The sequence below is a fragment of the Dermacentor albipictus genome, chromosome 6, assembly GCF_038994185.2.
Source record: "Dermacentor albipictus isolate Rhodes 1998 colony chromosome 6, USDA_Dalb.pri_finalv2, whole genome shotgun sequence".
In the NCBI taxonomy this organism is placed as follows: domain Eukaryota; kingdom Metazoa; phylum Arthropoda; class Arachnida; order Ixodida; family Ixodidae; genus Dermacentor; species Dermacentor albipictus.
In genome coordinates, this window is record NC_091826.1 from 104,675,397 (window position 1) to 104,697,813 (window position 22,417).

Sequence of the window (22,417 nt, forward strand, 5' to 3'; positions counted from 1 at the left end):
TACAGCACAAAGTGCACTAGAAGGCTATCCGCACTGAGTACATCTCAGATAAGGAAATTCTTAGTTAAGTATTCTTGGTTCCAGCAAAGAGCACATAGCTTACTCTGATCGGCACAAAAAACAGGCCGAATGCCTTGTGTCTGTGCCTGCGATTGCCACCAGTGAAATAAGCGATCTAATTTTGGCAGTGCTTCAATTGAATAACTTAACGAGCCTCATGCAGACAGCGAAATAATATTTTGTTAAATTTCAGTTTCAGCGCAGAATAGTACTGCTAATATCAAACACATAAACATATAACAACAACAATGACAACACCACTAAACGGGAGAACTACAATCAGCCAGCGACTGAACAACAAACAACTTTATTCCCAGAAAAGTCGGGCCAGCGACCTCCGGCTTGATTTGCGAACTGCCGCTTTGTCACGCAGCCTTGTTAAACGGGCCACGCCTCTTGTCCGCTGGTGCTGGCGTCGTTGCTTGATAACCGGCGTTGTACTACGTCGGAAGAACAACATAAATACAAAAAATGAAGATCTCGGGCCGAATTCACAAAGGTTTTTGTTAATAAGTGCTATTTTTCACTGGCTGATCGCCTCCGCTAATGTGGTAGTGATGTCCTACATCACTATTGGCTAACACGAACGCTTTAATCGTAGGAAGGCTGTGTGAATACGGGCCCCGAATTGTATGGCCGGCTGCTGCAGCCGCGTACCAACAAGAAGGGGCTAAAATGAGTGCTTGTGTAATGAACAGGCGTTCAAAATGAGATCGACCGGCTCTAGTACGTTACCGTCTTTCATGGCCACTGTTACAATTTCGGATGTTAAACTTAATCAGTCAATGAATTAATCATTCAATATGTCCATGAATCAATCAGTCCGCTCACATGACCTTCAAATCGATTTGGGAAGTTACCGCAAGGAACACACGAGACGAAGAAAGACAACGTGAAGCGGTACTCACAACTGATGATTTAATGAAACGTACGCCGAGTTTATATACATCAGACACACGTGTGTGCCCGAAAAGCAACGAAAAAACAACCAAAAAAACGCAGAGCGACCTTCAACACGGGTGCGATATAGAAATGCTAAGATGAACGCTGAATACTACTGAGGCACCGAAGACGTTTGTATGTCATGGAAAGAACCAAGTGTTCTTTCTGAGAACCAGCACATGATGGCGAACTAACGCAATCACCATCCTTAAAGCGTCACATGGCCACTGCCTCTGCAATCTCTCGTTCCAGGTGGTCATTTTCTCTGCCGATAATCTCAGTCTTTGATGACAAAGGAGAGCAGCCTAAGAAGCTACGGCAATGAAGAGCCAAGTTCGACCCTCCATCAGCCCCAGCGAACGCTCACGCTTACGCAAGCGATTGTTAATGCACCTACTGGTTTTTCCAATACAGTATCTTCGGTACTTCAGTGGAATCTTACAAATTACACGTGTCGTGCAAAGCACATGCGAATTTGTATGCTCCATTTCACAGGCGTCCGAGCCTGTGGTTCCCCTTGCCACCATGCTGCACAACTTCGAAAGTTTACAAGGTGCTGAAAGGGCAACATCAACTCTATATTTACGAGAAATAGTTTTAAGGTTTTGGGAAGCCTTACGTATGTAGGGAAGTACTGCAAAGTTCTTCCTACTAGCCTGTTCAATAAAAATTGATAGTTCTTTGTTCTTTTTCCGAAGCTTGCAAGCAGTGATTCAGCAATGGAAAGCAAAAGAGAGCTCGGAAAACCCGCCTTTTTCAGACGCCCCACTTGAAGCTGAAAACTAAAAAGCTCCTTCTGGAGACATGATTTAAAAAACGCGGATCTAAAACGTGATGAAGCTATACCCTGTTTTATAAGCCTTGAATAAGATGAACCGAAAGGCAGCAATGCTTTTTTGGACCTGTGCTCAAAGGCCCGGCAAGCGTGGTCAGCGGATGAAAAATCTAATTTTAAACCTAAAAAATGGATTGATGCATTATGCAGAAGCTGGTGAGGGAAGTTCAACTGGCTTGAGCAACTGGGAAAGGGAAAGACTGACAAAATCACAAGAGCCACACCTGCAAGGTTGTCGTCTGGTGAAAGTATTCTAGTATGATTAAAAAATCATCTTATCTATAGATTCTCAAAATGGTAGGATGAGTCAGCCTAAGTTTGAGCGCATGGCAAATGGTAGCAAGGAAAATTTCACAAAGGCCTGGCGGACACTGGACCCAATGCATATGCCATTCTTCTGGACATAGAATTTATTAGCAAGGGACACAATTGTTGAATTCAGTAAAAAACTCAGCAGCTCTACAGAGGTATCGGAATACATACCGCAAGAGTTCTGGGAATCGATTGCACTTGTAAGGCCAGTGAGTTTCCTAAGAGCACCAAAATGTTCATTGTATGGCACAGAATAGAACAAGTCGTCCAAATGAATGGAAAAAGCGGTGTTGGCTCTTGGAATGCCATCCTTTGGCTTTTCAACCAAAAGGTCAGAGCCACTAATTTTGTAAGGATAAATTGGCATGAATGTCCTCAGATGTATCTGAAGAAACTTGCTGATATGTTCTTGCCATGTTCGTCTTTCTGTTACAATAGGTCGGAGCGTACAAGACTCCTTGTGGTTCTTGGCCATAAAAAAATATGCTAAGTGTACACTACTTACTGCTTGACGCCAGTTTTGCCAGCTTCTCCATGTTACATTCCTTCAGCAAATGAACGGACAACTCACAGTGCTGAACGAGAAAACAGTGTCTTCTGCTTACACCGATAAACTAAAGCATGCTATCAAAATTATATGAGGCTTCAGGACATGTGTCACGATCAACTTCAGATTTTTTGAGATAGTTATCGTTCCTGCTACCGGTGCCTGCGCGCAAAAGCACATTAGCGAAAATAATCATATTGCTTAAGGCATTAGTAATACTAACGATGGGACACTAAACTAAACTAACCAACCCGAATGATTGTTAAAGGGACACTAAAGGTTACTATGAAGTCAAGTTAAAGTGATGGCAATGGCACCAACTCTGCCTTTCTAATCTTCGTGATTGGCTTCGAAGCTCGGAAAACGCCTCGCATTCTATAATGCTGGTGTTTGAAAGTCACCTTCGCCTCAATACAGCAGTGTTGAGCTGTGAAGTATATAAGTATTGTGGTGAAGCTCAAAGGGACACTAAAGGTTACTATGAAGCCAAGTTAAAGTGATAAAACAATGCTCTAGAACGTCTAAGGCGTTAATATAATGGTGAACAGAGCGTTAGTAACCGAGAAATTGAAGTAAATGCATGACAGGATTTGAGACCCCCAGCGACATTCCGGTACTAGCCCGATGATGAAGGCACTCCTCATTATAAGTTATGTCACTAGTACTCAACTACTCGTGTTAAAAAGATCATTTCATTAGGTTATAAGACGGAAGAAAATGCTACTTGTCTACTTCTGTTCGATTCTAAGAAAAAATAACATTTCGACGTTACCGTTCAGTAGTATGGGTGGTCGAAAGGTTTCGTTTTCGCTCGACTCTGTGCGGCGCGCGCTTTGGAGTTTCAGTTGTTTCGTTAGCGCGTCGTGCTGTGCTGGTTCTTCTGGCTCGCGAAACTTGCATTTGCAACAAGCAGCTAGAATGCCACGTCCATGTGATGTCGTGGGATGCGCGAATTGTCCGCGGAACTTGGCCAAGGGCAGTTGCAGCGGCGAATCCAACGTTACTTATCACTGTGTGCCAACGAGTGAACCTCTCCGTTCGAAGTCGTTAAGTGCCGTACCTCTGCCACAGCGCGTTGCCAAAGCGCCGAAAAATTTCATAGTGTGCTCGCTGCACTTTCGTCCAGAGGATTACGAGTTCAACGCCGACTTACTGAAGTCGTGTGGAGTGCCTTTCAAAGCAATAATTTCCCCGTAGCGCTGTGCCGTCGGTCTTGCCTGCATTCTCCGAAGCGCAAGAACAACTGCAGGTCGAAGACGGGGCGGTGAGTGCGGCACTTGGTTTTCACGAAGGAAAAGCTACAAATGTGCGAATGTGTACAGCCATGGCATACAGTTGCGAGCCTTCAGCAGCAGGTCACATTCATCAGTGCTTAAATCGCTGAAGTCGAGCCCAGCATCGCGATCCAACCTGTCGTTGTCAGGGTAGTCCATTGCAACGAGCGTCAAAGTTGGCGTCATAAAATAAAGAACCAGCTTATCGTCGCGCGCTTTCCCTTCCGCTAACCACCATAGTTCCGCTTTCGCGCTGCTGTCGGCTGTATCTTGGCTCTGTTTCTGGCCACGCGTTTGCGTTTTGTTCAGAAAAGCCGTAGCGCCGTATGCGGGCGCCGTTTTACTCACTGACGGCGCAACGTCACCATGAGACCTTCACGTCACCACTCCTCGATCGGAGTGCGGGCGATTTGAACTGCGCTAGAGGTACGCGGACGCTTTAGAACGCATTTTCTCCTAAAGTGAGTCTCTTCTTCGCCTGAAACAAGCGTTTCTGGGATGGTATGTTAAAGGTTCACGTCGACTTAATATTAACCTTTAGTGTCCCTTTAAGCGTACATCACTAACTTTAAAAAAATCGAGTGCCTAAACAAAGTAGACTCCACAATTAGAAACGCAGCACATTGTTTAAAATATGTAAAAAGAAAGCAATAGTCTACTCGCTGGGAATAAAGTCCTCCCAAACGAAGTGTTTTGAACAAGCTACCATAGTTTCATTCACGTTTTTCCCAAATGCGCAAGTTTCTTATCCATGTCCCTCTCCGTTTCGCTTGGTCGGCTGCTTTCGGCAAACGATGAAGTGATGAATTGCTGTCTTTTCACCGCGATGGCACGCACAACAAAATTCTTTGAACCTCCGCTTTTTTTTCGGGCTTGTGCGCAGCGGCATGCATCACGTCAGTTTGAGGACTATAGAGCTACGTTACAGCGCACGCTGCAATCTGAGAACCTGCGGCTGTACCTAGATCGGCTGGTTCTCGGTGCGGCCGCGAGAGGGCGAGCGTTTAGTTGAAGTCGCGAATACTTTTCGTAGTGCCTTCACCTTGAGTTCTTCCTCTTGAAGTTCCTTGTCCGGAAGGTTGAAAGTATCTTGCTTTGTAAAAACGTCTAGAATTCCACCATGGTCGGAGAATTGTCAAGAACACGAACGTAACGAGTGACGCATACCCAGTTACCCAAGTTCTTGTCATCTCGGTGAGAGGAAGTAGCTAACAGATGCCAGGAAGCAGCACAAGTAGATGGAAAAAGTGAAGAAAGCTTCGCTTTCAAAAACCAATACATTTTATGTCAAAATTCACAACTTCCTATCAAGCAAGTCGGCCCGTGTACCCCGCTACCCTGTGCACTTTACCTTTTGGGCATTCTGCGTTCTGACAGCATTCCTGGATTCATCGTTTCATGACATTAGGTTAAAGTGATAACGCATGCAGCTAATGTGTTTTTGTTTTCAGCTAGGTCAAGCCTGTAGCGTTGAAGAAAATCTAGATAGGTTAGAGCAATCGAATGTCTTCTCCAATGCTCCTGTACTCAAAAAAAAAAAATTTCTTCAGATCCAATGCGTATTTTAGAATCATTGTAGAGCCAAGCTTCCGTGAAGCGGTTATTTTAATGTTATAAAATGAAATGTGATGCGTACAATGTTGTGTCTATGAAGTACGCAGACCACAACTTCGATGTCATGCAATTACTTCATTGTCATTGCATGATTTCCATTAAAGTCACACACACACACACACACACACACACACACACACACACACACACACACACACACACACACACACACACACACACACACATATATATATATATATATATATATATATATATATATATATATATATATATATATATATATATACATGACGCGAGCAAGAGGTTGCGGATAGAGACAAAAATGGTTGCCCGAACACTGACTATACTTCGCCAATCTCTTTCTTTCTCCACTATTGCGCCGTACCGTACTATTGTGCGGCTCGTATTCTTTTGTCTGTGGCCTAACGGAAACTGGTGAGCACGTGCGCCGTTCAGCGCGCACGTGCTCTCTGATGTGCTACGTGACGCGTGCGTCAATTTTACCTGAGAGCTACATGACGTTCACCCGGGAGAAGATTGTGTGCCATTGTTGACCTAGTGGCCGGATGGTTAGAGTATCAGACTGTTGTACTGGAACACCGAGCTTCAATCGCACCATCAAGGCACGTAGTTTTCTCTTTTTTCCTCGTGCGAGATACTTTGGCAAGCCAGCGGGAGCACCAGAGAGACACGGCCACCAAATTCCGGGAGCGTTTGTAAAGAAAGCTTCGCCTTAAAAATGAATTCTGTAGTCGGTGTCCTGGTATATAGCTCTACCGGCCGGCAGGCAGGGCTCGCTGGCATCGAATGGTGTGCAGTGCCACCGAAATACGTGTTCAGATGCGCAGATTAACACCGATTCCGGTCTCCTCGCCCCGCGGCGTAGCGTGTAGCCTGGAAAATCCCCCCGTCGTCTCGCGACGGCCGCTTGGTGCCGCCTCATTTCCTGGCCCACCAGGACGCGTGGCGACCGCCGCGGGGTGGCTTGACGGCCAGCAGAAAACTCGCTGATTGCTTCGCGGCCGTGGGTTCGGCAAAGCCATGCCCATTGAGTTCCACCGCAGCGTCTCGGAAGCGCTTCTCCTTGTCTGTGTATCGGCGGCTGTCCCGGGATTGCACCGGTGCTTGAGTCAGCGCCTCTCACCTAGACGCCCTCCTCCCCACCTTTTCCCGAGATGTCCCTACACGTGTGGAGCGGCTCTTATTGGATGCCCGGTGGGGACTAACGGCTTTTGTGAGGAGCGATTACCGACGCGTTCGCTTACTTCGAGTGTCTGCTCCTATACTCCCAGACTTCCTCCTGATTCGGGAAGCCGGAAGAACGCCGGATGACAGAGAGAGAGAGAGAGAGAGAGAGCGAGAGAGAGAGAGTAGTTCGCCCGCGGGAGAGGTGGTGTTGGGCTGAGTCCGGCAAGAACTTCGCAAAATGAGTTTCGCGGACAAGATTTCTTCCAGTACAGTTAGAAATGTTATACTGGACCCGTTGTCGACAAAACGTTCGAGATGCCCCAAATTTTTCTCGGTGGTTCGAAACGACATTCGTCGTTTCCGTAGATTGCGAGCCTTCTGTCAGTACAGGTCAGAAGATGGAAACTGGTCGAGAGTCATTTCGAGCAAAGAGTTCAGTGGCGGCAAGTAGGGAGGCCTATTATTATTATTATTATTTATTTATTTATTTTAATGACTGAGGTCGGACGTGACTTTCGTGTAGCACCTTTATCGAAGATGGAGTATTTTGAAAGAAGACGGTGTCCGCTTTATGGGCTACTCTCTCATTTCTGGAACATTGCTCTCCGTGGAAGTTATTGCTTCAGCCTCAGTCAGAAGTCGCAGAACATCGCAGGATGAGGAAAGCCAGATCACTCGATCTGGTCATTTATATTTTACTCGTCCAGTCGGACCAATAAGGAACATGATAGGTTTCAGTTCATTGCATCTGCCTCTTATTGACGTGCAGAACATTTACCGTGACTATTTGCTTGATTGTTGCATTTCAACATTATTGCTATTCTCTTGGCCATAACTGGGTCTCAGTGAAATGATCATTACTCGCTCTTGCGTCTGGCGGTTGGGTATAGTTTGCCCTTTCCGACGACACGGAGCAAGAAAGTGCCTGGGAATCTTTTCAATTATCCCTAACCAAGCGCGATGCGCCGGCAAGCACCATCTCTTGTCATTGCATACGAAGCACTTCGGCGCATGTAATATTGGCCGCCTCGTCTACCGAGTTCTCTCATTGGACGTGGCTATGACACGGGATTACGGCTTATGTTCGCGGCCACACTCCCCAAACTGTAATGGCGACAGAATGAAAAGGAATTTGTTTGCTGCAATTTCGCTATATCGCAAAAATACTGCAGACAATCGAAATTATTCTTCATCTATAGTCGTGTACAACTTTAGAAAAAAGGGGAGGCCCCGTCCAGATGACCGAAGCGCGGCAGCCGATTGCCTCTGCTACTGAAATAGTCCCGCTCAAAAAACCGTGCTTCTAAAACGCGTCATTCTCGTCATCAATAAAAAAATTTATGTATTTTGATGACTGGCTTGGTAGAGCTCTCGGGATTGGAATACTAAAGCACATGCCGGATCACGAGAGAAAAATAACCCTGTTCCTTCAACAATGCTGCGCGTCGTCTGCTTCTTACCTTCATTGCAAGGGACGAAAGAACAAAGAGTAGCTCTGTGTTGTTTTTGCACTTTTTTACACGTACACAGCACATTTACTACTCGTTTTCCGAGCTTAAAATGGATCATATGCTATTTAAGAAGTACTTTAAAATCACAATGCATTTATCGAAACCATTACAAACCTGGGGCGGGAGGACGATCGAGGCAGGAACATCACAAAAAATGTGTCATTCATCTTTTTAAATAAATACTCTTGTTTTTAAATAATGTAAGATCTATATTTTGTTGGTTTTGTGTTTTCCCAAACTTATTTTCAAGGATGTGATAGTTTTTCTTTCGTTCCTTCTCACGTTGTCGTTGTCTGTGTGGGTGTCTTTTTTTTAAATAGCGACACAGTACACGGACACATCCCGCGCTAACAATAGGCACCAGACTTTGGCGAACTTTCCTCGTCGTAGCTTCACTTTTGAGGAAAACAAAACACCATGGAACAAAACACGCCGGGCGTTTGCTTGTAGCGTTGTGTCGCCGCGGGATCTTGTTTTCAGACGAAGCGTAGCGCAGCGTCAGCGAGGCTCGCTGCAATGTTTCGTCGCCGGATCACGGCTCAGAATAAACGCATGTGGCACGAATGGTGCATCGTAAGCTCGCAATAATAGAGAGTTTTAGCAGAGCGTTTACGGTCCGCTCCGCTCAGACCGGCCTATCACAACAATTGGCACGCAGGCGCTCAACAAAACGCTACCGGGAACACTTGACGCGCGTGCGCACAGCACACGTAGTGGCAGCGGAACGTGGGACCCTGACCACGTTCCGCTAGGAACCTGATTTAGCGGTGCGTCAGGGGGCTTGTAGATGCTTTCGTTGTCGTTTTACCGCCAAGCTGAGAGCACGTCAGTGGCGTCTCTGGGAGACGCGCTTGTTAGATAAGCGAAATCAATGCATTCTATGCAGCCGCCGGTGCGCGTGAAAGGTGTGCGGAGCGGAGCGCAAGCAAACGCTCTGCTAAAACTGTCTAATATTTCCGGCATGGTAGACCACCATAAACAGTTTGGGAATTCACTCTGACAACGGGCAGGCGCATACGACTTACGCGACTCGTCCCAGCTCGAAGCGCGGGCGGCCATCTTCTCCATCTACAGGGTCACCGGCCGTCCTGCTCGTGACGTAAGTCTAGAGTGCGCGCCCGTTGGTGGAACCTCGTGTGCATCCCCCTTGGAGGACTAAACGCCCCTCTTTTGTAAAGTTGCACACGACCATAGTGCAATCAATCAATCAATCAATCAATCAATCAATCAATCAATCAATCAATCAATCAATCAATCAATCAATCAATCAATAAATAAATAAATAAATAAATAAATAAATAAATAAATAAATTGATCGGTCAGTCAGTCAGTCAGTCCCGTGAATTTCGCACCACGAGTGTTGCCTTAGGGTAATAAACCCAATTAATTGTTCCAATCAATTATAAAGTCGCTTTCACTTCCCGTCAATGCGAGTGCAACGCAGTGACTGTTTCTGGATACGGATCCGATGGCTTGTCAGGCTTGAGTCCGTTGGTAGGTTGCAACTAGTACCAGACTAGCGAGCTTCGTTTACCTACGACAGCCGTTACAAAGCACGAGCATGGGATTTGCTCTTTCCCTGTCCTTTCACTTCCTTTATACACTGCGGTCAGTGATCGGCGTTGTAGTCTTCGCATCACCATGCCACCTTCTCACCCTTAGCCCCACACTCACGATGGGGCAAAGACAAACAAAACATAGCCTAAGACACTGGGGACTGGGCTTGCGTCATTGGCGGAGAGAGAGAGAGAAAGAGATCGAGGAAAGGTAGCAATGTTATTCCCCTCCCCTCTTCCTTCCTCCCCCCAAAATAAAAGAGCGCACTTTACTAACCTGTATGGGGGAAAGAGATAAAGAACTGAAAGCGATAGCAGGGGAGAAAGATGAGTAGCGAAAGTGAAATCGGCGCACAAGATTCCGACGCTGCGCACGCGGCCATCACAGCCCATCTGGCAAGTGAAGCGCAGGAAGTGAAGTACAGGGAATTTGGCTGCCTTCAGCGTGTACGTCCGTCGTGCCTACGGTCGTAGTGTCTGTTGCTTCCACTGCTCGGCTGTACAATGTCCATAACGGAGTACGCAGCTCCCGAATTTGCGCGCCACATGTGTGCGTAATGTGGGCAGGTGCACAGATGTCGTGCAGTTGTTTGCTCACAGCCGCAAGCGTCGTACGTGTGTGCTGTCGGCGCCTTGAGTTATAAACGAGTTATGACTTGGATGTGCGACTAGGAGCCGGGCGCGCTAACCACGGTCATATCGTGAAGGTGTATTTAACGCGAGATCTCCAAGGTGCGCGACGAGGACTTGCGTGTACGCGTTAACAGGATTTCGGAGACAAGAAAAAAAAGCAATGGGTTCACTCAGACCAGCTGATATTTGATGCTACAGTAATTCGCAGTGCGGCTTTAAGTGCAGCTCTTATTCTCAACGTCCTTCAGATACGACACTATCTCAGAAGTCGATCAATGAAGCGATCGACATCGTCCGGCTACTTGGCTTCTGCGTATTTGTATTTTCCTTAAATACGTTGTGCAGTTTCTCTATATATTCTGTGGCAGTGCTGCCATCAATAATCACATTTCATTCACGGGCTTTTATTTTAGCTTGTGCTGTTGGCCCAGTGTTGTAAAAAAGGAAATGCAACTGCGCAGTTTGCAAAAAATAAAGTATTTTATTCTATCGTCATTGTACCACCTTCGTTTTTGCCATCCTGTTGTCACACTTTCCAGTGGATAGCTGAAGTTCGCCCACCAATCAGCCTTTGCCAATCTTTTTGAAATCTGTGGGCTGGTTGGTTCTCTGCCTACCTACGCTTCGGCATTGTTCAAGAATCGTGTACTGTGAGAATGGCCAAAGGATATAAGAAATTTGAATAATGTCAAATGTAGCGTATGAACGGAATTTTCAATATTACAAGCTGTCCACGGTACAGATGTGTATTCGATAACAATAAAACAATAAATAATATCCTAAAGAAAAGTCAGAATAAGCGCGAGAAGAAATTATGCAGAGTTCAACTAGACACCTATTTTACGTCGTCAGCGACCTTCTTCCAAAAAAATTACCGACGATTACGTTACTTCCTAATGCGAAATTTGAGCGCAGCAAATAAGCTGTTTCACCTTTTCGATAGATTGAGGCAAAGAAATCGAGCAACACATGTATGCGCTATCACAGAATTTTTTTTTTATTTTTCACACGTATTCCTTTAACAAAGACTCCACTAACAGTTCTTGACAGTCATGAAGGAAGCTTTGTGGTCGGAGAAATAGACTGATATATGTTCGACTTGGTACACCAATGCTTGATTCTCAAAGACGAGATCTATACAAGTGCCTCGCGAGGTTGTCACAGCCGTGGGACGCGTTACGAGCGAGAGGAACGGGATGTTCTCCCGCATAAGTGTTAGGAAATTGCTGTTTGTCTTTATGTCAACATTAAAGTCCCCCACTACTAACATCGGTGTGGATCGATGGACGGTTAATGCGAGTTGCAGGAAGTGCACGACGTCTTTCGTGAGTGCGGTAGCGGACTCACGAAAGCGGTATCAGTCGGTCGCTGCTAGCGCTGGGGGGATGAAAGGGGGGCGGAGCTGGTTACGAGGCCGACGACAACGCCGACGCGAAACCCAGGAACGGACGCCAAAGAGCCATTTGTGTAGCCAGCCCTCCTCCACAGTCTCTCCTCCCTTCCATCATCCTCCCTCGCCCGGAGAGCCGACAGCGCGCATGCGCGGCGGCGGAGCAGATTCGTCGGCGAGCTGGTTACGAGGCCGACGACAACGCCGACGACAACGCCGACGACGACGCGAAACCCAGGAACGGACGCCAAAGAGCTGCGCTCTAATAAAGAAAATATGGGCTGATATTTTAAACCGCTTCTTGTAGCGCCGATAAAAGGAAGGATTACGGGTCTTCAGATAAGACGTTTCCTTATGCTCCCACATTTAAAAGGCTTTTTCAGAAGCCTGAATTTTATTGTGTTTGCCCTTCATAAACTTTTAAACATGTGCTGTCACTGAATATTGCCTATCATACCATTCAAGAGGCGCTGCCGCTTGATATAATGTACATATTAAAAGTCTTGCGCATTTGCTCTCGAACTTCAAGAGAGTTCTGACGCCCGCTTCGTTATCAATTCCCCATTCTTTGTATGTGCAATTGTCAAGGATTTTCATCATTATCGTCGTCGTTGTCATCATCATCATCATCATCATCATCATGACCTCCCAATTACCACCAAGGAAGTGTTAAGAAATGATGCATAAGTACAACAAAAAAAGGGGCCCATCACTAATTTTTTCGCCCGTGTTTCTGAATAGGTTGGCTTTTTCTCTCTTCTATTTTCCCTCTTCATGTCCGAGGATATCTCAGTCCTCCATCGACACGCGAATACGTATTCATAGCTTGCAATATGGCTGAATGGGTATCGTTCTTCGGCACTGCAACACGCAATTCAATGCCGCGAACTAGTTTCGCACGCAACGGAACGTTTCTCCCATCGAAGGCAATTTCGCGCACATTTATAGCACTTGCGGCACGCATAGGCCGCGTCCATCAATCATTGACCGGGTAAAATGTATTCAACCTGTGTAATCCTGCTTGTAAGTCAGGCTTTTCCGCATTACATTAGCTCCCGAATGCCGCCGCTGTTCTTTGTCAAGCTTACAAAAGAGCCTGCATTGCGGCTTCCAAAGCCTCCGTGACAGAATCACGAGAGCCGACCCCCGTTTTTGCATAAGAATCAATTCCTTTGGCCTGTTGCCGAGAAAAGTAAAGATACCTGCGATCTGCGTATCGTAACACGCGTGGATCTTAAATGCACGCACGTATGCGCAACCCTGCACCGAACACGTGCACGTGCATGACCGGCGGTGCGTTTCATCCAGTGTGCCAGCCGCTGGGTACAGAATAAGAAATAGCTGCTGAAGAGAGAGAAAGAGAGAGAGAGAGAGTCTTCATAACAAAAATACCGCAGGACGCGTCGCCGGTCTGGTCCGGGCATCGCGCCCGCGTGATGGAAGGCGTGCGTTTGCACTCCGGCTCAGCCGGCCGCGCGAGCTGCATAGTCCCGGCGTTACGCGGCAGCGGACGCCGACGGGGTTGTTGCGCGGCTTGCAGTCTCGTGTGTCTGCGCCTCCGGTCCGGCCTGGAAATCCGGGCTCATCGCTCTTGATTTGAGCGCTGACAGCTGTTCGAGGGAGCTCGGCCCCCCCCAACCACGCCCCGCGCGGCAGCCGACGCCAGCGCTTTTACGTATCGAACCCTCATAGCCGGGCGTATGTGTGCCCAATACTGCTGCGTTCTCTCTTTTTTTTTGTGGGTGTGTGTCTGTTTCGTTTCACAGCTGCTTCTTTGCCACAGACGACCATCTTTATTACCCGAAGAAGAAGAAGAAAAAAAAAGAACCTATATATACGGGAGATCAACTTGAACGCTGATCGCGAAAAGAAGCTAAAGGCCAACAGTAGGGGAAACCGTTTTCACGCTGGGCTTCGCGTGGTTCGTTTATACAGGGTGGATCTGGGCGATCAGTCGCGTACACTGACTTGGTGGCCATTGCACGTCAACACTGTGTGTGCGTGTGTACGCGTGCGTGTTGCGTGCGTGCGTCTTTGTTTGGTTACTGTACGTACGTGCGTGCGCAAGCATGCTTAGTATTGTGGTCGCAGGCCACTGTATTGATTTGCGGAAATCTTGTTGGCCGTGGCGACCACCATTCCGTACTATAGCCGCGGGTCGACGGGCGTGGTTCGCATGGCGGCGCAGTATAACGCTAAATAAAGAAGAAAAAAATAAGAGAGAGAAAATGCAATGAAAGTTATCAGCAACGGGATTTCCAAGGCCACACGTTCATTATGTGCCGCTTTCGCAGGCTCGGACGGGAATTAGAGCACTTTGGCAGCGTTCTTTCGCCTTCCGCGGGACAGCAGCTAGGTATAGTGGAACTTTGGGGTTTTAATGAAAGCACGTGCACGCGTATTTCGGAAACGCCAGTAGTAGGTGAGCAAACACGATACAAACAGCTTGCGAAGAGGGGCAAATTACCTTAATGGATGAGAACCGGAAGCTAGTATATCGAGGCACTATAAACCCGAAGCCCTGTTTGCGAGCTAAGCTCCCATCGAATCCATTGTGTTGACAAACAGCGCCGCTGTCGCTGTGGGCACACATCCTGGTGGCAAACGTCGTGCATCGTTCATGAGTGCCACAGCGCCAGTTTTTCTGCGTTAGGTCAAGCTGAGATGACTTTGTAGCAAGGGCACAATAGCATAGTTTCCTACGAAAATCACTAGAGCAACGTGTGGCGCTCAGATAGTCCAGCTGCCATGAGAATCATGGATAGTCTATAAAATTGTATCATATTTGTACCTGTGGCGTCAGGCCCTGTGGTGGCTCTAATGGCGTTAGCATGTTTCTAGCAGTTCGTGCACTTTCCGGGGGCTATGTATCTATGTTGGTATGCGTCTAACAGTTTTCCCGCGTGCCTTGGACACTGCGTGGTCCGGGGTCGAATGGTTAGCGCATCGTGCTGCTGTGCTGAGGTAACAGGGTTCGAAACCTACCGTCACATCAAGTTAGGGCACTGAGTGCGTGGCAATGTGAACACACGCACCGCTTTTCGACAAATCTGTTTCCCGCCGAAATGGGCCACTGTAGATGCGGGTCTGGGTAAGCATTTCTGTTCGACGTCCCTCCGAGCGGCCGCTGCTTCTTCGGTGAGATATTATTTTCTGTTTGCTTCGAAGAATCAGTACTGTGTTGAGACTTCGCTGTTGTCCAGAGAGAGCAGACATCCCATGGGATACCTATGCGCTAAAGATCGCGCACATTATCGCGTGGCTTTGCTGCGCTCCGCAGCGCATCTACGCCTACCACGGCGGTCGGCAGCAAAGAACACCGGCACGAGCCATATGCCCGACATTGAATTCCTAGGCGCATGAGTGCCGCAGAATCGGCGTCGCACTCGGAAGTGCCACAACAAGCGCCCAATGTCATCAAGTCGGCGACGCTAGTTTTCAACGCTGCCCTACCTTCCAGTGCACCTTCAGCGAATATGGCTGAGACAAGCGAAAGTGAAGCCAAGAAACCACGGGTTGACGACGACAGGACATCTACCTATGAGCTAAGTGAAGATGAAGAGATAGACTGCGATGAAATGCCGTTCTCCTTGGTAACGTATAAAAAGAAGCGGCCTGAGGGAATTGCAGTTCTTTTTCGAATCTCGCAGGAAGGACGCAACTTCTGGCAAGTGAATCCAAACCGCGCTGCGTCAGATATTGTTTCCGCGGCAAAGGAAAAGATACAGTCATTCTGCGTGAATAGAGATGGAAGTTTCTCTGTCAATGTTACTTTAGTCTCATCTGCAAGACATCTACTGTCGATGAGCGAAGTGGCTGGTTTGGGAGTCAAGCCATTCATTCCGGCATCTTATACCAAGAATGTTGACAAGATAGGCGATGTGCCAGTTGAGTATACGGAAGAACAACTGGTTCACTTCCTCAAAGATTTTGGCGCTCCGTCTTCACCAAGAAGACGGAGCGGTAGAATCACGCCCTCTGAGAACCGTCATTCTCCATTTCAGAGAAGACAAACCAATGCGGCAACGAGTGCATTTAGGTTTCACGAGCCATCCCGTAGAAGAATATCATGGCCCTGCTCTGAGATGCTACAACTGCCAGAGATTCGGACATTTATTGAAGAACTGCCGCAGTCCACGTCGCTGCAAGATATGCTCAGAAGACCACAACGATTCAGAGTGCAAGCCTGTGTGTCAGCCCAAGTGTGCCAACTGTGGCGGAAGCCATACATCTTCCTACTCTGGGTGCCCTCAGAGCAGAGCTGCCTCAATGTTACGCGGACATGAGTTGAAATACGGAAGGCTGCCTACTCGTAATGCGTCCCCACCCAACCTCGATGCTGTAAGATGCGCGCCTCCAACTCCCAACAAAGAAAAAGAGCAAGGGGTCAATATTGTCACGTGGTCGTGACGTCAAAGAACACAGTAGCAATACTGTGAAAGGCAAAAACTAGCTTTTATTGTGCGAACCTGTGCCCACAAAACTGTTTACACTTAAAGCCCAACGAGAGCGGCGAACACAGTCGGCGATCGTCGAAAATCTGATCAGTGGGTCAAGCGCGTCGGCTTTTATAGATCAGTCGTCGAATGTTCCAGATTAACCGATGGGACCCGCGTGTCTTCCACAAAGTTCTGCACCATTCGTGTCACGCGATGAAATCTGATAACACAAGGTTCGACGACAACAGACACGCGGATAGAATCATCGATAACTTTCCAGAAACGTCGGATACATGCAGGCGCGCCCCTCGCTGTGCGAGAACAGTTGTTAAGCGGCGAAACGTGGTCGCCCGATAAAGATAACTACACGTGTCAATATGATCTATTCTGCAGGTCTAAAGCACTATGGTCGACAACGTTCTGACAGCGAGCGACACGATCCAACTTTATAGAATACTACTCATCTTCTCAGGCTTCGAGTGAAATTCGCCGACCTTCTCAGCAACGCCCTCTGCCATTGACACAGCAACCTCATCTAACATCTGAGCGACTACCTCAGCATTCGCCTCAACCACACCAGTCATCCCAGCGACCATCTCAGTCAACTTTTCAGCGATCTGCTTCGAGCACACTTGGAGCTTCAGCGTCGTTTGGTGATTACGCGTCTTTACCCGTAGCACAGATCATCCTGCCCATGTGATTCACAGCTCTGCGTGCAATTCTCAGTGCCATTCCACAGGCAAACGGCCTAACAGAGGTAAAATCACTGCTTTCTATGGTGCTTCCACAACCACTAATGGCTCCACGGCAGGCTTACAATGAATAATCGTTACAATAATGTTTTCATATTTCAATGAAATGCTACTAGCCTTCGATAAGCTGATTTTCGCAAACTACTAGCGCAACATAACTTTCCTGTTTTATGTATACAGGAGGCGGGCGTACGAGATTACTTCGTCTTTCAAACTATGTAAAATATAAATCATCGCGCATTGCTGGAAGTAGCAGAGCGATGCCATGCGTGAGAAAAGAGCTGCCGTCCTATTTAATAGAGTCGAGCGATTTAAATATAGCGGAGTTCGTGGTGTGCAAGACATCTTTTAGAGGTACAAGCGTCACAGTCATCAGTCTTTATCTACAATGTCCTAGCAAAATATCAGTGGACAACCTGGTGAATGTGTTTGGTATCGTAAACTCACATGTGCTTGTTTGTGGGGACTTCAACGCACATAAAGTTATCCGGAACAGCAAATATAGCGATTCTCGCAGAAGCATTCTAGAGTCTGCCGCAGAAAAAGGTAATCTGGTCGTGTTAAATAACAGCTATCCCACGTTTTTGCGCGGGTTTCGTTACTCAAGCTGTATAGATGTTACGCTCTGCTCACAAGATCTTCTTGATGGCGTTCAATGGTCAACGGACATAGAAACACACGGTAGTGGTCATTTCCCGATCCTTGTAAAACATCGTCTCATACGGAGTGAAGGGACCCAGCTCTACTCAAAATATACTAATTGGCAAAGTTTTCGTCACCATTTAAGTAACTCATTGGGCGAAAATCCGAACTTTCAAAGTTTTGCAAATATACGGTGTGAGTCTCACAAGACCTGCACCAAGCAAGGCATTGTTCCAAACGAATAAGCTGCAGTCGACGGGGAATATAAATGTCTAAGAGCGATTAGAAGACGCGCAGAACCGGCTTACCGCTGCATTGAAAAGCTGGATGACTACAAGATGGCAGAGAAAGTTCAGTTAACTTTAAAAATTAGGTACGAGAAGATGGTGAGGACTTTGCGCGTCGTTGTCTCCGTTTACTCCAGTTCCCTGAATATGGTCAGTTTTCCGATCTTTTAGTGGTCCAGTTACCGAGAGCCATCCCTTCCGAGACCTTGCCGTAGCTTGAAGCACACCGGAAACATCTGTTGCTGACAAAATCAGTCAACTTATATCTAGACCAGGAATTCCGTTTACTTGCCTACAATTTGCAAGTTCGACAGAACTAGCAGAACAGAAGGTTCGTGCGTGCTTTATGTCACAACATCTTCAACTTGACTGTGAGTTTAGTTTGAAAGAATTGAAATGTACTCTTTTATCATGCAGTACAAAGACAACCGCTGGCCCATATGGTGTTACCTATATGATGTTAAAGAACCAAGGTCCAGTGGGAAGAACGGCTCTTTTGGCGATATTTAATGGTATCTGGATAAGAGAGACTCTTCCACATTCATGGAAATTAGCTCGGGTAATTCCAGTACTAAAACCAGGAAAGACTCCCCTTTGTCTTGACTCCTACCGACCCGTCAGTCTCACAGGCTGTTTTTCCAAACTAATTGAGAAGATGATAAACAGTCGACTGCAATGGTGATGTGAACACACAACTGTGTTTTGCAACTACATGAGACCGGTTTTCGACAATATCAGTTTACAATGGATGCAGTATTAGATATTGTCACATGCGCCGAACATGAATGATTTTGTGGAAATGTGACAAAGTATTGTGCAGTATTCTTAGACATTCAAGGAGTATTCGACACTGTAAGTCACATACACGTCCTTGCTGTTATGTTAGAGCTTGGCATACACGGTCGAACACTGCGACGGGTATCGAATTTCTTAAAAGATAGAAAATAGTTACGGAAATAATTGAAGGAGAGAGTAATTATCACAGCATCACGCAGGGCGTCCCGCAGGGCAGTGATCTCAGTCCGTTTTTATTCATCTGTGTCATGGCAGCCTTGCCACAAATTCTCCCGTCTTGTATACACTATTCTCTGTACGCAGATGACATCTGCATATGGGCCTCTGGATCTCATATACAAGACATTCAAAGAACGCTGCAAGAGGGTCTTGATAGTATCGAAGCCTTGTTAAAGGAAAGAGGCATGAGTCGTTCATACGCAAAGACAGCCGTAATTCCTTTCACTACACAACAGCTGAATAATTTCCAACCTACGCTTAATGGGCAAACTTTGATGTTTGTGAAAGATCATAAATTTCTTGGAGTTATTCTTGACCACCAGCTAACATAGACATCACACATCCGCGCAATTGAAAAGCAGACCAATGCAGTAATAAACGTACTTCGGCGACTCGCTGGCACAACGGGGGGGGATCAGTCTCTTCACTACTACAAGTTCATAACGCACTCATAAAACAAAAAATTGCTTACTCGGCACCTACTCTCCATGGTTTATCGCAAACTTCTGAGGAACGTCTTCAACGTTTACTACCAAGGGGGCTCCTAGTGTGCCTTGGGGTTCCGCAGGCTACCTCGAGTTCTTCAGTAATTGCTGAAACTCGTCACCCACCATTTCCAGTCATACGAACGGCTGAAACATGCCGACATATTTATCGCTTCTTAACCCAAAACGAGAAGCATCCATTAAACCTCCCGCTTACCGAAAGAAACAAAAGCAAAATTCACAATGTAGTTCGAGAATATAAAGCAATATTACCAAGATTTGAATTATGCAAAGTGGATGTTTGTTACTCTCCCTGGATGTTAACATGTCCTAAAATAGAGTTATCGGTTGACGGCATTATATCTAAGAGAAACATGTTCGTAGTAGCCGCACAACAACTGGCATTCTTCCAAATTTACTCCTTATATCCCCAGTACATCCACGTTTATACAGATGGTTCGTGTCATAAAAATTCCTCGACTTCAGCATTCGTCATTCCACATTTAGCGTTAAAGCAAACATTTAAATTATCCCGAGAGACATCTTCCACTGTGGCAGAACTGTTTGCAATCCTGTGTGCTTTGCGTTTCATACCATCAGAAAAGCATTCGCAAAAATGGGTTTAGCGATTCGCAAGCCGCTCTCACATTACTTCAGAAAAATATGATACAATTCTTTGAACACTTTGCTGTTGTATGAGACGCTCAAATAACTTACAAAAGCAAGCGCAATAACCACGTAATTGCATTTCAGTGGACACTTGGGCACTGCAATATTCCGGGTAATACTGCAGCGGACGCAGCTGCAAATCGGGCGCACAATAACGCAGAGGCAACCAATCTTCCCATATTGCGTGGTGAAGTCCATGTGATCCTGAGACAGATTTCCTGTCGCCTCGGCGAAGCTACCTGGTTTGATCAGCAAACTAAAAACTCGGAGTTATACTATCTAGACGCATGTATAAGCTTATCACTGCCGGAAAATCTAAGAGACAATAGAAAATTTGAAACATTGGCACACCGCCTGCGTCTTGGTATTGCACTTACGAAACACTTCTTGTACAGGATAAAACGTGTCTCTAGTCCGCAGTGTTCTTGTGGCCATCGAGTCGAAGATGTGCATCATCTTCTCCTCGAGTGCATGAAATACGATCCACAAAGAAGGGTGCTGCAAGCAAATTTGTTGATATTAGACAGAAGGCCATTCACTCTAAAGAAAGATACTTGGCCCATGGCCAACTGCGGGCCTTCAGAAAAGAGCACTTCTTGCACTGAAAACGCTTTTCGAGGACACCAACATTTCTGGAAAATAAGTTTCAGATGATCCCAATATGCTGAATGAATAACATAAATGTTGTTCCTGGTTCATAACTGGTTCATGTGGTGATCGCAACTTATACGCAATATGTATAATTATGTTCTGTACTTGCAGTGTATTACATATATGTGTTGCGTGTTTTGGCTCTTCAGAATATCTGACTTTATAATGCGTACGCATACTCAACTCATGCACAAAACTTTGCGATTCATGTACTGCTGGACTAATTTTTTTATTCATCCAGTGTTCTACTGAGTGTCATATTTTGCGTCGCTCTTCTCCCTTTTTACGCAAATTTGTTTCCTTTGCCAAGTGACAAGGAGTAGCCTGTGCCACCATAAAGGCGCCAACCTCTCCTAATATTCATTTCAATAAAAAAAAGGACCCCTGAGTATTTGCCATTCGGTCTGTGCTGGTGGTCTTCAGTGAAACACCTTGATACCAACTTGGGTCACTCGGTATGTGCCGGTAGGTGTGTGCTGCTCTCCAATGAGCGTCCTTGATGCCAACTTTTTCTACTGGTTATACTACACGTCATCGACACTCACAGACAATAACGCCGTTAACTACTAAAAAGAATTGCTTCAAATTTTCCTTTTTTCCTAGAACTATTGTTGAATGAAATAATCTTACTGATGACGTTGTAACCCAATGCTCACTGCCATTATTTGAGTCGCACCTATGTTTAAGTAGCAAGTGTCTTACTATGTGTGGTTCAGTAACTGCTTGCATTTGCACATCGCGAGTGACTTATGTTATGTGCCGCTGTATTTTGTTCTTAGATGTTTCAATTTCACTTTGTATGCACCCTGCTAAGGTCCTGGAAGCAGGACTGGAGTATCAATAATTAAAATAAACTTGGGTAACTAAGCATGTGCCATTAGAAATCGGCCGCTCTACAGTGACGAAAAATATCCTTTCAATTTCTCCGGTGCAGAGTGTAATCGAACTCACGCCACAAGGGTTCCTTCAGGACAGCGACCCTTCGCTTTAGCGAGCTCCGCCATGAATGCACTGGCTAAGTGCCGTTGTTCAATAAACCACACAAGTTGGGTCACTGAGTATGTGCTACTGAGTGTGCGGCAAGCGTGGGAACAATTCTCGGCGTTCGCAGGCGCTGGCGTGCCATGCTTCTCGTCTCGGAGGCCATGAGCGGACTTCTCGGCAGTGCCACTAGATGGCACAGCGTGTCCAGGAAGGAGCACTAGAGAACAGTCCGTATCGAATCACGCGTTCCTCAGCGTTCGTCACAGGTTTCGGAGGCTACGCGCAGGCTTCGCGGCAGCGGCGCTAGATGGCACTGAGGGTTCTTAAGAAAGCGCGAACGAGTAATTTCGTTGCAGTACACGTCTCATACATAACTCGTTATGATGGTCGCAATACGTTGTGTCGCTATTAAAAGTTAGCATTCAATTCTAACTCATTACCTTCTACAGTTACCGTGAGATGGGTTCTGCCGCAATATTTTTATGTACGACATTGTATCTTCGTTTCTAGGTGATGAGCAATACATGGCGACCATGGCGTGCTTTCTTGCTCCTACAATCGCTCTCGGAGTTTTCAGTAAACGAACGCATAGCCTTCGAGATTGGCTCCCGGTACTCCGGCGTAGCCGACGCTATCGGCGCGATTCAAAAATCTCCTATTGATAAATTTTC

At 46.5% G+C, this 22,417-nt stretch overlaps 1 long non-coding RNA gene across 1 annotated transcript in view; it reads right to left on the minus strand.

The window, feature by feature from the left end:
* Nucleotides 1–394: 394 nt before the first annotated feature.
* LOC139046996 (uncharacterized) overlaps nt 395–22,417 on the minus strand; it is a 62,906-nt gene continuing 40,883 nt past the window's right edge. Inside the window, exons 2-3 of the long non-coding RNA XR_011507030.1 lie at nt 20,489–20,609; nt 395–500 (exon numbers count right to left, since the gene is read on the minus strand). This is a non-coding gene — a long non-coding RNA (uncharacterized lncRNA). The remainder of the gene's footprint in view (nt 501–20,488; nt 20,610–22,417) is intronic.